Source organism: Silene latifolia, chromosome 8, assembly GCF_048544455.1.
Source record: "Silene latifolia isolate original U9 population chromosome 8, ASM4854445v1, whole genome shotgun sequence".
Classification (NCBI taxonomy): domain Eukaryota; kingdom Viridiplantae; phylum Streptophyta; class Magnoliopsida; order Caryophyllales; family Caryophyllaceae; genus Silene; species Silene latifolia.
Window position 1 is genome coordinate 77,428,370 of NC_133533.1, and position 17,823 is coordinate 77,446,192.

The 17,823-nt window shown below is 38.1% G+C and overlaps 1 long non-coding RNA gene across 1 annotated transcript; it reads right to left on the reverse strand.

Annotated features, from left to right (window-relative positions):
* Positions 1 to 12,489: 12,489 nt before the first annotated feature.
* Positions 12,490 to 16,976, reverse strand: LOC141594424 (uncharacterized). The gene is made up of 4 exons (XR_012522191.1): positions 16,841 to 16,976; positions 15,272 to 15,443; positions 14,807 to 14,856; positions 12,490 to 13,018 (listed from the first exon to the last, which is right to left on the reverse strand). It is a non-coding gene; the product is annotated as an uncharacterized LOC141594424 (long non-coding RNA).
* Positions 16,977 to 17,823: the final 847 nt, after the last annotated feature.

The window sequence follows — 17,823 nt, forward strand, 5'->3', positions numbered from 1 at the left end:
GGTGAAAACTCCGTCTTAAAGTTGTCTCGCAAAATTACTCTTCCTCACAAGTTTTATGTTGAGTTTTTGATGTGGAATAAAAGTGATGGTGATGCAAGAGTTGAGTATTTATATAAATTGGTAGGTGGTAGGAAGGTTTAAGGTAATTGCCTTAAATTATTAAACTAAACAAAATATCTAGGTAGTATAGATACACCCAAACCACATACACCTCCCCCCTTCTACCACTTGATCAAACCGTGGTCTTCTACCCGGTTCTTTTTTTTTCTTTTTACGACAACAATTATTATTTATTCACATTTTATAAATTATAAATTATATTATTAAAAATACGGAGTATTACATTATCATACCTAACATAAACAAGTAGCACCTCCGGTGCACTATATTGTGCACTTCCAACCTGGAAAATAAAATATTAGTTCAATAATAAATTTATAAATTCATAAAGAGAAAAAAAAATAAAAACAAAAATAGTACTTCTTAGTGCATTGTTTTGCTCAAACAAATTCGTATCTGATACATGCCTTCCATGATCTATTTTTGACTATAAAAGTCCCAAATAACCGGCCTAGGCTGAAAGACATTGTTTGTAATATTATACTCCGTAGTTAATGAATAAAATGTTAACTATTGACTGGATATTGATGGGAACAAAGCAATACATAACATTGAGACTAATATTTTATAATCTATTTTCAGCAATGAAAGATATTATAAATGCTTTAAACTTCATCTTACTCTCAAATCATGGTAGGATATATTTTGGTATTTCGTGTTGCAAGGAGAAAGAAAATAAAAACACAAATGGTATTTATACTCACATCAGAAGTCATAGGTTGATCGTGGTCAATATGCTTTGCAAGTCCAAAGTCGGCGACTTTCAGATTCTCCTTAGAATCCACCAAGAGATTGCTTGGGTTAATATCCATATGGATAATATCAATGACATGCATGTAGGAAACCCCACCGATCATCTATTTCAGCTATTTCTACAGGAAATAAAAGGCAATTGATTAAGAAGCAGCAGAAAAGATAAGAGGGGGCTCTAAACATTTATACAGAGTATAAAATATAAATTAAAGATACAACTCGATCTAAATACAACGCTATACAGAAAACCGTACACGACACATCACACGGCCATTCAGCCTAGAAAAGCGTGCACAAGAGGGGTGGCCCACGGCTTAGATGACTCACGGCCTTGGGTCACTCCTCGTGATGTGTGCTTTCACTTAATCTCATCGAATTAGACATTGGGCTACGCACCAAAGCATGCATTAGCATAAATCGGGCCATGTTGCTTTAAACAACATGCGATTTACTACGCTCCTACTTGCATTGGGGCACAACCATCTAACCAAACAAGACTAAGGTTTTTAGAAGAGGTTTTGACTCGATAAAAGAAAGCTAACTTGAAAATTTACAACCAAACTAACAAACACGACTCGATTAACAAAGTAATTACAAGGTACGAAATAACGAGATAAAGATGAGAAAATAACGAGAAAAGGGACTACAAGGACACGGCCAAACACGGCCCACACGATCTAGCATACCCTAATTCTTAGGTTAGATTCATTAGGTTAGATAGATTTGCAAAGCGATGCGGAAAACACATTAGAAAACGATGACGAAAGAGGTCAGAAGGCTTCGCCTGAAACCGGGTATTCTACACGGCCTAAGGGGTCAAATTAGGCCAAGTTGGCTAATTAAGTTAACTCATCGAGTGTTAATAAGAAGGTTCTAATCACGCACTCTTATACTAGCGAGAAATTAGGTGAAAGAGAGAGATGCGTTCATTAAGTTACAGAATTGTCGATTGATTTTAAAAGCTATGTCGAAGCACCCTAACATGTCTAATTAGGTTATCAAATTGATCGAATGTCGTCTAAATAAGTCATATGTTAACAATCAGAGGTCATACTAACATGTGACGGGTCCTAAGGTGGGTCGAATCACACGAAACAAAAGAGGGGTCAAAAGCGAAGAGCGAAGTTAGAACTCGTTTTATTAATGCCCTACCTTGAACACGAGGATATGTAAATGAGACGGGGGTGTACGACCGACTGATGTAGCGGTTTCTTTCCCATCTCAAGTCAACGCGGGTGTTCATGGTGGTACTTTAACTCATACTCGGACTAAACTAGTTTCATAGTTAATTAAACAATCGATAAACAAAAACGATAAACGAATAAAAACAAACATAAAAAAACGAAATAAAAGGGAGAAAGAGGAGGATTTGATGTACCCTCAACCTACATGTATCGTTGACACCATCTTGGGTCGTAATCGATGGTAGATTTTATCTCGAGAGGCCGTCGTCGACGAAGAAACAAAGCAAACACGCGTTTTTATCGAATCTGGACAGCAACTTTCAAACAGCGATTTCTCCCTCGTTTCACGATGAAAATTCGATTTAAAAGATGTTTTGAAAACTAGAAAGAGAGGAGAACGGAGATCTTAAAGCAACCCCTGCTTGTTTTGAGTTATTGGGCACGAAAAATGAGCACAAACAGAACTGGACAGACAGGAAAAAGCCGCGAAAACAGAGTGTATAACACTCTGTTTTTCGAGGGATTTCGTGTACTCTCAAGGGCAATTTGGCTCGTAAATCTTTGTCTAATGTGTAGATGGATGTTATATGGTTAATTAGGAACAAGAAACTCGAGTTTTGATGGAGGTTTAAAGGAGGAACGAATTGTTTTTCGAAGAGGACACACAAACTGTTTCAGTTTGGATGTCGGTTTTGTGGAGGGTTTTTGAGAAGCAATTAGGGTTTGTTTCTGAGGTTTAAAGCTTGTGAGTGAAGGTAGGATGTATTTAGAACTTAGAGGAATGAATGTATGGTGAAGGGTGGGTATTTATAAGGAGTTAAAGTAGGGTAAAAGGGAGGAGAGGCAGACGGGCTCGGCTGAACATAGCTGCTGTCCAGCAGCTTTTGGGGGGTTTTCTAGGGTTCGTATGGGGGGGTTTCTTGGTGATTAAGGTAAGTTAATATGGTTAGGATACTAGGGTATAGGTTAGGGTTAATGGGCACGGGTTTTGGTGGTATTTGGAGCGGGTTTTGGGCTCGGGATTCATCACGCAAAACAGGGGGTAGGCTGTTTGTATGCGGGCTGTTGGGGGTGATTTGGGATGGTATTTGGGCCGTGGTTATGGGGTTCGAACTGGGGTTGGATGGGTAGTGGTCTAGGTTGGTTAGTGTACTCGATATTCGTGCCAACTCGTAAAGGAAACGGGCTAAAAAACCGAGCTAAAATCGAGCTCAAAAACACATGTTCAAAACGAGTTCTTTTCGATTTTCAAATCGATTTTTCAAATCAACTAACACATTAAAATAAATGATTTTTCAAACCAAATATACTCACAAAATGATTTTTCAAATCAAATATTTATTTTATTTTCAATAAAATAAACTTGGGAAAATAAATTCAAAATAAAATAAATTAAATTGAAATCACTTTAAAAAGACTTTAATTTAAATATCATTTAAATTAATAAAATGAACTCACTTAAGAAACATTAATTTAAATATTATTTAAATTAATAAAATACTTCATCGACGACGCCCATTCTACATCGTAAAACGAGCTCCAAATAATGACAATGACAACTAAAGAATACATGTGTCCTATCATCATCGGGTGTTTGTCGGGTTCTCTATAAATTCCAATATCGACGGATACGGGTATCTCTGAGCCCCCACTTTGACCGAGGCTTGGACAAGGCGAAAGTCAAAGTATACCCCAGGTCCCTCTCGACCGAGGATTCTTTGGTCGTTTATAGTCCATTAGACTTGCGTATATAAGCTCTTGACCATAAGAAGAGACCATACCGAAACTTCGTTGGGATTGACTCTTGCTTCGTTGTGTCAAATTATCGTCGTTGGTCGTCGACCCATAAAATTGCATATATGGTGAGTTGAGCCTTATCCTTAGGCGCCTACGTATCCGTTTCTGACGGAATCAAACCCGCGTCGTAGTTCGGCCACTGCTGATACATGCCCAAAGTTTATCATCTGCTGGCATTTGTCCAAAATTCATCATCTGTTGACATTTGCCCAAATTTATCATCTGCTGGCGCTTGTCCGAATAGGACGGGACTTTCCGAGGAGGTTGCCGCCGCTTTCATCATTTGCTTTCAGCTACGGAATTCTTCTATTTCATACTCTTGTATTGAATTGAATTCTCGGTGGATGTCATCCTTTACATCTTGATAATGGTCTCTGAAGCCAACGGCTTCAGAGCTTTGATTTGCAATGGCTCTAAAGTCGAAGACTTTAGAGCCCTGATTGAAGCATATCTGCTATATTTGAAACACAAAAACGTACTAGCAATAATCATCACATAATCACATTTGGATCATCGATCTTGAAATTGGATCATTTGAAATACTGGGTCATCGACCCGAAAATTGAATTTGAAAATTTTGAATAATTGGGTCATCGACCCGAATTTTGAATTTTGACATCATTTGGAATATTGGGCCATCGACCCAAAAAATTGAATTTGAATATTTGAATTTCGAAAGATTGGGTCATCGACCCACAAAGATTCGCAAAAAGTTTTTGTGATTTTGAAATTTTGAAATTTTTGAAATCGAACCTTGATTGGTGAGCATGAAATACGACTCAGACACTCTGTATGACCCGTAAATAACGTGGGCGTAGCCCGCTACCGTAAAACAAAAAAGGAAAATAAAACCGTAAGTGTGCACGGGTTTTAATTCAATTATTGACTTGTTGGGGGTAGAAATGTAAATTGGTCATTATGGCGCCAAAAGATGGCAAATGGGAATCACAAGGTCGTCGAACTTGGGACGGAGATATCGTATGGCATGGGCGTGCTCCCGAGGGCACATGGGAATCAAGATCACTTGGCATTGACCAGGTGGATTAAACTCACAGAGCAACAACGTTGGCTTCGCCCAGACACTAAACACAGACTGATTTTATGAGAACACTTAGACATCACACATGACTTTTATCGGGAACATTCTGTCACTCTTCTCCTCGCCTCCTTTCTTTTCAGCGAGTTTTCATCATTTCTTGCCACCGCCTTCTTTCTTTTCAGCGGGCTTTTACCATTTTTTCTTCCACGCCTTCTTTCTTTTCAGCGGGTTTTTCATATTTTCTGTTCCCAACACAAACCCACATCTATATGACTCGGCATCTTTGCCTTAACCGTTCGATAAAGCTCATTCTGAGACTTGATACTATTCATCTGAACCTATATCCTTATCCTAGCCTACATCAAGTACTAAGACCAACTCAAACAAAGGTGGCTTCATTTGGACTTGGTTAAGACCCGTAATAAACCGACAAGACGACAACTTGGTTGATGAGTGGATTGAATCCCTTATTTTGAAGGACTGCCTACGTATTCGCGTGGAGCGAAATCAAATCCGACGTAGTTCGATCATGGTGCATAAACATGGCATTTTGATTGTGTGTACACACTCGAAGGTTTCACCTAAGGTATCATGTCATATCCCATTCTAGCCTGTAAGGTACCGTTTTATCCCGTGTCTAGGGTTGGTACAAAAGGTTGTGATTCTTTAGGATGTGGAGCTTGGTAAAAAAAAGGTTCGCAAGGTAAACCATCATTCTGAAGGTTCGTTTTGTGGTGCTAAGGCTAACGGCTATGGCTTCTGATGTGGTTGTAAATGGTGTCTCGGGTTTGATGAAACCCGAGTGCAAATGGGTTGGAAAATGATGTGGGTTCAAATTTCCATGTCTGGACCCTAAAGGCTAGGTATAACAACACAAGCGAAATGATTCTCAAAATTCCCGACTATCCCCTTGTAACTGTCTCAGGAAGGACTTAGGGGTAAAGAGGTTACTACTTAAGCTTTTGGGCTTCGCCCACTGAACTTCAACTATGGGTACTTGACTTGACTTATGGCTTTCGTAACTTCGACATTCAACCAAAAGCGTTCTGCAATAACTTCAACATCTTTTTTTCCTTTTTCCTTTTCTTTCATCTTTTTTTCATTTTTCTTTTTTTTCATTTTTTTTTTCATTTTTCCAATTTTTCTCTTTTTCTCATTCTTTTTCATTTTTTCCTCTCTTTGAAAATGATCTTCTATTCATTCTCTTAGTATAAATGGATACACCTTGAAAACTGGGCTTCGCCAACTAATTTGGGTAAGAACTAACAATTCCTTGTTAGAACGGGTTGATATCTTCTCTCTTTGAGATGGGATGATTTTATGGGGAAAAGGCTTGCCTTCCGTCATCGATAAGGGAAACAAGGAGCTAGTTCGGGTTAGTCATAGAATCATCTAAAGGCTTGTCATAAGCACTTGTTCTGATGGAGGTTTTCTACCGCCAGACATGGAATAGGTAAAGGAATCAAACACGGGATCCTAGTGTACCTTCCATTTTGAAACGAGACATATTTCTACCCCAGGGATGCCTTTGAGTGTGTTGTGCATTTTATCATGCTTTCAGAATGATTGAGGATTGGAAACATGACATATTTGGAAACGAAACTGCAACTTTTATTGGAATGACAAATGCTTAAAAGACTCGAAGGAACGATTCCTAGGACACACCCTAGGTCATCGCGGAACAAACGACTCAACTTCAGGAAAAGAAAGTCCTAAACTCGACTTAACTAAGATAAGAAAATAGATCCCGACTCATAATTTCAAATCAGGTCATGAGTTTTCCCTTGTTCAGCTGTCAACTTAGATGCTCGGCTTTTGTCCTTGATCCCTTTGATGGTCGGCCTCCATCCCGAGGTAATCCTTTGAGGATCTACGCCAGTGATGAAGGTTGGTGAACCGAATTGTCTTTTATTAACTTCGTTAACGAGAGGAGTACATTCTAGAGCAAGACTCCCGATTTGAATTTCATTCTTCGGGTTTGGCAAGAATTTAGAGCAATCCACAAATATTTTCCCGATAAACACCCCTTTTAAGTGACATGGGCGGATAAGATGGGAATAATCGACATTGTCTTCAACAGAAACAAAGTTAGCGTGATCGGCAAATGGATTGGTGATGTTATTGGGTTTAACAGTTGGGATCGGGAGTGTTCCATTCTCAATCATGTCTTGGATTTCGTGTTTCAGTCGGTAGCACCTTTCAGTATCATGGCCTTTCCCTTGATAAAAGGCACAGTAGGCATTTGGTTTATACCATTTACCTTGTTGATCAGCGGGAGGGTCCGGAGTTGGACCAATAGGCTTCAGCTTTCCTTGGGCTATGAGCCTTTGGAGAACGTATGTATAAGTGCATCCGATATCGGTGAATGCCCTAGGTGTTTGGCGCTGCGACTTCTTCGATTGCCCTTCTAAGAGATTGATGGCTTCATCAATATGGGCCGTTCCTGGGGCCTTGCCCTTAGACGATGAGGCCCCTTGGTACCCTTTCGGCCTTTCAGCCTCTGCCCTTATGACATCATCTTCTACCTTTATCCCGATTCTTATAAATTCTTTGAAAGAGCCAAAATTCTGGTATTTCAGAGCATTGCGGTAAATAGGTCGTAGATTCTTTACGAACTTATCTACCATTTCAACTTCATCAGGCTTCTTGGCTAGTTTCACGCTTTCAGCGCGCCATCTTGCGAGGAATTTAGTAAAGCCTTTATTTTCCTTCTGTGTCATTACCTCCAAAGTCCTTATGTTGGTTTGAATCTCGACATTGTCAGCATAGTGCTTACAGAACTCCACCGTAATATCTTCAAAAGTGGGGAAGTTCTTAAGGTCAAGATTATAAAACCACGCCTTCGGGTGTTCATCCAGAGATTGAGCGAAAATTTCAGAGAGCATGTCAGCAGGTACTCCCTTCAGTGCTAAGTACCCTTTATAGGCCTTAACATGGTGGACTGGATCTTCGGTGCCTTTGAACTTTGGGATGTCAGTGAGTACCATGTTCGTGGGCAACTTATCTGAATCGGGGCATAGGCCCTAGCATTCTCATAGTGGATGTTCTTCCCACAGGAAAGTTTCAGACGGTCTTCGATGAACTTGAACCGTTTCTCCGGATCGGTCGGAGGTGGGGTAAATGGAGGGAATCTTCGCCCGACTTAGATTCAATTGCATCCATGCGGGTCATCATGAGGTTCACGGCCTCAGTAAGCTTGTTAACAGCATCTTCCATTGCTTGACGTCGGGTTTTTGGCGGCCTTTCTACAAGAAAACCCCGTACTGAGTCAATATTTAAAGTAAGAGCCCCTGCACACTTAAGGACACGACCCCAACTTGACTCAAACAAAGACTCGACTTGAGATTGACTAACCAAAGGTTCGACTCACGTTTCGATCTAGACCTTGGTTCATTTTAGACTCGACAAAACGACATGACTCAAACTGTCATAAATCGGTTATAAACCGGACTCGGTGTGGCCAAACCCGTGATTGGACTAACATAGCCCATAGGTTCAGGTGAAACGCCCTAAATGGCCTAGCTTGGGCGTTGTTGTGGACTATCCTAGACCAAAAGGTCGACCGACATGACTCAAGGCCCAAGACGTGAGCTTGGGTGACCCAACAAGGTCGTGTTCTAGACTCTTAGAACGAAACACACCCGGCCTAACACGGCCATGACCCGGACACGACTTGACGCATTTCATGCTTGGTTGAGGTTCGAGAGGCATTTTGGATTGATTTTGAAAAACGAAGGATTGATTTGAAAATGAGATTTGAAATGGGCAGCATGCCGGCTATAAAAGCTCATTTTGGGCCGAAAATTCTAGTCCTATTTGGCAAAGCATTCGCGTTTTTAAAACCATGCTATTTTGAAAGTAAGTTGTTCAAAAGTTCGGTTTCGAAAAGGACATGGAAAATTTCGAAAAGACTCGGGAAAACAATTTGCACATTGTCATTCTCATGTTATAAGGATGTATGCTCCTAGACATCTCTAAGTCTCGGCAAGTCTTCTACAAGAAGGTCTATGCCCTCCATCCTTTTGCGGTCTTATAGAGCAAGGTGTCTTAAGGTAGAGTACCTAGAAGATCGTCCCCACCACCAAGAACCACGCGAGGTGAAGTGGAAGCAAGCAATGTGCAGCTTCCTAGCATAGTGGGACGTCGCCCCCCACGCATCACGAAGAAACGCTGGGACGGCCCGGGCAAGTCCTTAAGGGTTTATGCATGAATCGTAGCACTATGAGTAATGTTTTACTTTTCGACACTTTCTTTTCAAGTTTCAAACAAAGTGTAACTAGTCCTCTTTTCCCCAGCGGAGTCGCCAAACTGTGGACAAGGCCCTCGGGAACTGCGTTCGCGGGATCCACACTAGGCATAATCGACTCGAGGTTCTTTCGAATCGAATTAAGACAAATTAGAGTCGCCACCAAGTTTTTTGGGAACTTGGAACCGTTCAAGTCAACTTTACACCTTTCATCGAAAAGCATAAAGCCAATCGACTACGAGTGATTAAAGATAAAGACTTGTACCCTATATCACTCAATTTGAATGACTCTCGTAATCCAATGGTATTTAGACGGATCCACAAACCATAGATCTTGATTAAGGGGTGAGGGTACGTGTTAGGAAGCCCATAAGGACACCTAACCCCGCCCGTCAATAACGGCCTCTACTAAGTCAAGTGTCGGATTTCAAACAAGGTCATAGCTACTACGATATATGATATGCAAACATCATTTTAAAACCCTAACATGTGACAACAATTTCTATGTCGTTTTAAATGCAACTAAACTATCTTTGTCAAAGTTGTAATTTAGCATGTGGGTTGATTAACCTAACAACATACAAAACAAAGCAAACAAGGCTTAAGGGGGAATGGGGGAGTCGTGGGATCTACCTATTACAAACCAGGCATTTCATGCCGACGCAACGATAAATTAAAGATACAACTCGATCTAAATACAACGCAATACACAAAACCGTACACGACACGTCACACGGCCATTCGGCCTAGAAAAGCGTGCACAAGAGGGGTGGCCCATGGCTTACATGACTCACGGCCTTGGGTTACTCCTCGTGATGTGTGCTTTCACTTAATCTCATCGAATTAGACATTGGGCTACGCACCAAAGCATGCATTAGCATAAATCGGGCCATGTTGCTTTAAACAACATGCGATTTACTACGCTCCTACTTGCATTGGGGCACAACCATCTAACCAAACAAGACTAAGGTTTTTAGAAGAGGTTTTGACTCGATAAAAGAAAGCTAACTTGAAAATTTACAACCAAACTAACAAACACGACTCGATAAACAAAGTAATTACAAGGTACGAAATAACGAGATAAAGATGAGAAAATAACGAGAAAAGGGACTACAAGGACACGGCCAAACACGGCCCACACGATCTAGCATACCCTAATTCTTAGGTTAGATTCATTAGGTTAGATAGATTTGCAAAGTGATGCGGAAAACACATTAGAAAACGATGACGAAAGAGGTCAGAAGGCTTCGCCTGAAACCGGGTATTCTACACGGCCTAAGGGGTCAAATTAGGTCAAGTTGGCTAATTAAGTTAACTCATCGAGTGTTAATAAGAAGGTGCTAATCACGCACTCTTATACTAGCGAGAAATTAGGTGAAAGAGAGAGATGCGTTCATTAAGTTACAGAATTGTCGATTGATTTTAAAAGTGATGTCGAAGCACCCTAACATGTCTAATTAGGTTATCAAATTGATCGAATGTCGTCTAAATAAGTCATATGTTAACAATCAGAGGTCATACTAACATGTGACGGGTCCTAAGCTGGGTCGAATCACACGAAACAAAAGAGGGGTCAAAAGCGAAGAGCGAAGTTAGAACTCGTTTTATTAATGCCCTACCTTGAACACGAGGATATGTAAATGAGACGGGGGTGTACGACCGACTGATGTAGTGGTTTCTTTCCCATCTCAAGTCAACGCAGGTGTTCATGGTGGTACTTTAACTCATACTCGGACTAAACTAGTTTCATAGTTAATTAAACAATCGATAAACAAAAACGATAAACGAATAAAAACAAACTATAAAAAACAAACATAAAAAAACGAAATAAAAGGGAGAAAGAGGAGGATTTGATGCACCCTCAACCTACATGTATCGTTGACACCGTCTTGGGTCGTAATCGATGGTAGATTTTATCTCGAGAGGCCGTCGTCGACGAAGAAACAAAGCAAACACGCGTTTTTATCGAATCTGGACAGCAACTTTAAAACAGCGATTTCTCCCTCGTTTCACGATGAAAATTCGATTTAAAAGATGTTTTGAAAACTAGAAAGAGAGGAGAACAGAGATCTTAAAGCAACCCCTGCTCGTTTTGAGTTATTGGGCACGAAAAACGAGCACAAACAGAACTGGACAGACAGGAAAAAGCCGCGAAAACAGAGTGTATAACACTCTGTTTTTCGAGGGATTTCGTGTACTCTCAAGGGCAATTTGGCTCGTAAATCTTTGTCTAATGTGTATATGGATGTTATATGGTTAATTATGAATAAGAAACTCGAGTTTTGATGGAGGTTTGAAGGAGGAACAAATTGTTTTTCGAAGAGGACACACAAACTGTTTCAGTTTGGATGTCGGTTTTGTGGAGGGTTTTTGAGAGGCAATTAGGGTTTGTTTCTGAGGTTTAATGCTTGTGAGTGAAGGTAGGATATATTTAGAACTTAGAGGAATGAATGTATGGTGAAGGGTGGGTATTTATAAGGAGTTAAAGTAGGGTAAAAGGGAGGAGAGGCAGACGGGCTCGGCTGAACATAGCTGCTGTCCAGCAGCTTTTGGGGGGTTTTCTAGGGTTCGTATGGGGGGTTTTCTTGGTGATTAAGGTAAGGTAATATGGGTAGGATACTAGGGTATGGGTTAGGGTTAATGGGCACGGGTTTTGGTGGTATTTGGAGCGGGTTTTGGGCTCGGGATTCATCACGCAAAACAGGGGGTAGGCTGTTTGTATGCGGGCTGTTGGGGGTGATTTGGGATGGGATTTGGGCCGTGGTTATGGGGTTCGAACTGGGGTTGGATGGGTAGTGGTCTAGGTTGGTTAGTGTACTCGATATTCGTGCCAACTCGTAAAGGAAACGGGCTTAAAAACCGAGCTAAAATCGAGCTCAAAAACACATGTTCAAAACGAGTTCTTTTCGATTTTCAAATCGATTTTTCAAATCAACTAACACATTAAAATAAATGATTTTTCAAACCAAATATAGTCACAAAATGATTTTTCAAATCAAATATTTATTTTATTTTCAATAAAATAAACTTGGGAAAATAAATTCAAAATAAAATAAATTAAATTGAAATCACTTTAAAAAGACTTTAATTTAAATATCATTTAAATTAATAAAATGAACTCACTTAAGAAACATTAATTTAAATATCATTTAAATTAATAAAATACTTCATCGACGACGCCCATTCTACATCGTAAAACGAGCTCCAAATAATGACAATGACAACTAAAGAATACATGTGTCCTATCATCATCGGGTGTTTGTCGGGTTCTCTATAAATTCCAATATCGACGGATACGGGTATCTACAAGTTCAATAATAAATTTATAAATTCATAAAGAGAAAAAAAAATAAAAACAAAATAGTACTTCTTAGTGCATTGTTTTGCTCAAACAAATTCGTATCTGATACATGCCTTCCATGATCTATTTTTGACTATAAAAGTCCCAAATAACCGGCCTAGGCTGAAAGACATTGTTTGTAATATTATACTCCGTAGTTAATGAATAAAATGTTAACTATTGACTGGATATTGATGGGAACAAAGCAATACATAACATTGAGACTAATATTTTATAATCTATTTTCAGCAATGAAAGATATTATAAATGCTTTAAACTTCATCTTACTCTCAAATCATGGTAGGATATATTTTGGTATTTCGTGTTGCAAGGAGAGAGAAAATAAAAACACAAATGGTATTTATACTCACATCAGGAGTCATAGGTTGATCGTGGTCAATATGCTTTGCAAGTTCAAAGTCGGCGACTTTCAGATTGTCCTTAGAATCCACCAAGAGATTGCTTGGGTTAATATCCATATGGATAATATCATTGACATGCATGTAGGAAACCCCACCGATCATCTATTTCAGCTATTTCTACAGGAAATAAAAGGCAATTGATTAAGAAGCAGCAGAAAAGATAAGAGGGGGCTCTAAACATTTATACAGAGTATAAAATATAAAAGAGAGAGAGAGAGAGAGAGAGAGACAAAAGAAAAAAAATATTACAGCGATTAATTTGTATATAGTATTTGATTATAAATTATTTGATTTGATTTGATTAGTGACAATACAACATTGATGGATAATTCTTACTCTAAAAAAAATGTATACATTGAATGATAATTGAATTAATGACCCACAAAAAAAAGTAAAAAATCCTCCTGTGGTGATCCATTCGGAGGTGGTGAGCAGTTGTTGAGCAGATTCGGACTGTGTGTGAATTGCTTGTGTGATTATTTCAGTGTGGCTTTAATTGTGTAATTAGTACTGACCCCGTTTAAATGTTTTAAAACTGTGGTGATCCATTCGGGGGTGGTGAGCAATTATTGAGCAGGTATGATATGACGCGTATGGGATAGCTGGGATGAGTCATCACGTGGCAGTTAGAAGTCGTCCGCTGTGTCAGACGATGTTTTATATTTTTGACAGTTTTATCAGTAGACCATCTGAGAACCTTGTATTTCAATTTAACAGTTTTGGTTTTGATCATGTAATCACTTTAAATTATATTGTTATTTAAATTATGTTTCTTCATTGTCATTTAATTATCATTGCCTCGGGTAACCGAGATGGTGACGTTCTTATACCTTAAGTGGTCCTGGTAACGCACTTGGAGTATGGGGGTGTCACACATCATCTATATTTTTGATAAGTAGCAATAACTCACTTTTGAATAGTCATCCCTGTCTAACCTCGTGCATTATGCACCGGTGTGAAAACTAGTTAAACTTAGAAAGCCTCTTCCACAAATCCACCATCTAAACAACAATTAGATTGTATATAGTTATAAACTATTCTTATTAATTACTTCCTCCATTTCATTCAATTCCATACATTTGCCTTTTTGAACACTATTCACAAGTATGGAGAATTTTCGATACAACATCTAATATAAAGCATAAAATATAGTTATGTGAGATCTTATTTCAATTGTCTTACCGAGTATATTGTAAATAACAAATATTTATAATTTTTACTAATATGTAACTAAAGATATGAACAAAAGAAAACGAGCATTGATATATGTGTATAAAGTAATTGTATGGAATTGAATGAAATGGAGGAAGTAAATTAAGATGTAAACTACCCAAAACAATCTCCCAAAAACCGTCCCAAACGCGTCCCCCATACACGGCTGACCCGATGGTGGTTAACCCGTCGGTCAACGGCCCCACGGTAACGGGTCAAGGTCAACGGTCATGGTCAATGGTCACGGTCAAAGAGTGCGGGTCAACATCGATCTTTTAGTCAAACGTAAACAATTGATGTGAAGCGATAAAATAACTTACCACAATTAATTAGTGTGAGGTGAAAACTCCGTCTTAAAGTTGTCTCGTAAAATTACTCTTCCTCACAAGTTTTATGTTGAGTTTTTGATGTGGAATAAAAGTGATGGTGATGCAAGAGTTGAGTATTTATATAAATTGGTAGGTGGTAGGAAGGTTCAAGGTAATTGCCTTAAATTATTAAACTAACCAAAATATCTAGGTAGTATAGATACACCCAAACCACATACACCTCCCCCCTTCTACCACTTGGTCAAACCGTGGTCTTCTACCCGGTTCTTTTTTTTTTCCTTTTTACAACAAAAATTATTATTTATTCACATTTTATAAATTATAAATTATATTATTAAAAATACGGAGTATTACATTATCATACCTAACATAACCAAGTAGCACCTCCGGTGCACTATATTGTGCATTTCCAACCTGGAAAATAAAATATTAGTTCAATAATAAATTTAGAAATTCATAAAGAGAAAAAAAATAAAAACAAAAATAGTACTTCTTAGTGCACTGTTTTGCTCAAACAAATCCGTATCTGATACATGCCTTCCATGATCTATTTTCGACTATTAAAGTCCCAAATAACCGGCCTAGGCCGAAAGACATTGTTTGTAATATTATACTCCGTAGTTAATGAATAAAATGTTAACTATTGACTGCATATTGATGGGAACAAAGCAATACATAACATTGAGACTAATATTTTATAATCTATTTTCAGCAATTAAAGATATTAAAATGCTTTAAACTTCATCTTACTCTCAAATCATGGTAGGATATATTTTGGTATTTCGTGTTGCAAGGAGAAAGAAAATAAAAACACAAATGGTATTTATACTCAAATCAGGAGTCATAGGTTGATCGTGGTCAATATGCTTTGCAAGTCCAAAGTCGGCGACTTTCAGATTGTCCTTAGAATCCACCAAGAGATTGCTTGGGTTAATATCCATATGGATAATATCATTGACATGCATGTAGGAAACCCCACCGATCATCTATTTCAGCTATTTCTACAGGAAATAAAAGGCAATTGATTAAGAAGCAGCAGAAAAGATAAGAGGGGGCTCTAAACATTTATACAGATTATAAAATATAAAAGAGAGAGAGAGAGAGACAAAAGAAAAAAAATATTTCAGCGATTAGTTTGTATATAGTATTTGATTATAAATTATTTGATTTGATTTGATTAGTGACAATACAACATTGATGGATAATTCTTACTCTAAAAAAAATATATACATTGAATGATAATTGAATTAATGACCCACAAAAAAAAAAGTAAAAAAGCCTCCTGTGGTGATCCATTCGGGGGTGGTGAGCAGTTATTGAGCAGATTGGGACTGTGTGTGAGTTGCTTGTTTTATTGTTTCAATGTGGCTTTGATTGTGTAATTAGTACTGACCCCGTATAAATGTTTTAAAAACTGTGGTGATCCATTCAGGGGTGGTGAGGAGTTATTGAGCAGGTATGATATGACGCGTATGGGATAGCTGGGATGAGTCATCACGTGGCAGTTAGAAGTCATCCGCTGTGTCAGACGATGTTTTATATTTTTGACAGTTTTATCAGTAGACCATCTGAGAACCTTGTATTTCAATTTAACAGTTTTGGTTTTGATCATGTAATCACTTTAAATTATATTGTTATTTAAATTATGTTTCTTCATTGTCATTTGATTATCATTGCCTCGGGTAACCGAGATGGTGACGTTCTTATACCTTAAGTGGTCCTGGTAACGCACTTGGAGTATGGGGGTGTCACACATCATCTATATTTTTGATAAGTAGCAATAACTCACTTTTGAATAGCCATCCATATCTAACCTCGTGCATTATGCACGGGTGTGAAAACTAGTTAAACTTAGAAAGCCTCTTCCACAAATCCACCATCTAAACAACGATTAGATTGTATATAGTTATAAACTATTCTTATTAATTACTTCCTTCATTTCATTCAATTCCATACATTTGCCTTTTTGAACACTATTCACAAGTATGGAGAATTTTCGATACAACATCTAATATAAAGCATAAAATATAGTTATGTGAGATCTTATTTTAATTGTCTTACCGAGTATATTGTAAATAACAAATTTTTATAATTTTTACTAATATGTAACTAAAGATATGAACAAAAGAAAACGAGCATTGATATATGTGTATAAAGTAAATGTATGGAATTGAATGAAATGGAGGAAGTAAATTAAGATGTAAACTACCCAAAACAATCTCCCAAAAACCGTCCCAAACACGTCCCCCATACACAGCTGACCCGACGGTGGTTAACCCGTCGGTCAACGGCCCCACGGTAACGGGTCATGGTCAATGGTCACGGTCAACGAGTGCGGGTCAACACCGATCTTTTGGTCAAACGTAAACAATTGATGTGAAGCGATAAAATAACTTACCACAATTAATTAGTGCGAGGTGAAAACTCCGTCTTAAAGTTGTCTCGCAAAATTACTCTTCCTCACAAGTTTTATGTTGAGTTTTTGATGTGGAATAAAAGTGATGGTGATGCATGAGTTGAGTATTTATATAAATTGGTAGGTGGTAGGAAGGTTCAAGGTAATTGCCTTAAATTATTAAACTAACCAAAATATCTAGGTAGTATAGATACACCCAAACCACATACACCTCCCCCCTTCTACCACTTGGTCAAACCGTGGTCTTCTACCCGGTTCTTTTTTTTTTTCCTTTTTACGACAACAATTATTATTTATTCACATTTTATAAATTATAAATTATATTATTAAAAATACGGAGTATTACATTATCATACCTAACATAACCAAGTAGCACCTCCGGTGCACTATATTGTGCATTTCCAACCTGGAAAATAAAATATTAGTTCAATAATAAATTTATAAATTCATAAAGAGAAAAAAAAATAAAAACAAAAATAGTACTTCTTAGTGCACTGTTTTGCTCAAACAAATCCGTATCTGATACATGCCTTCCATGATCTATTTTCGACTATAAAAGTCCCAAATAACCGGCCTAGGCCGAAAGACATTGTTTGTAATATTATACTCCGTAGTTAATGAATAAAATGTTAACTATTGACTGGATATTGATGGGAACAAAGCAATACATAACATTGAGACTAATATTTTATAATCTATTTTCAGCAATGAAAGATATTATAAATGCTTTAAACTTCATCTTACTCTCAAATCTTGGTAGGATATATTTTGGTATTTCGTGTTACAAAGAGAAAGAAAATAAAAACACAAATGGTATTTATACTCACATCAGGAGTCATAGGTTGATCGTGGTCAATATGCTTTGCAAGTCCAAAGTCGGCGACTTTCAGATTGTCCTTAGAATCCACCAAGAGATTGCTTGGGTTAATATCCATATGGATAATATCATTGACATGCATGTAGGA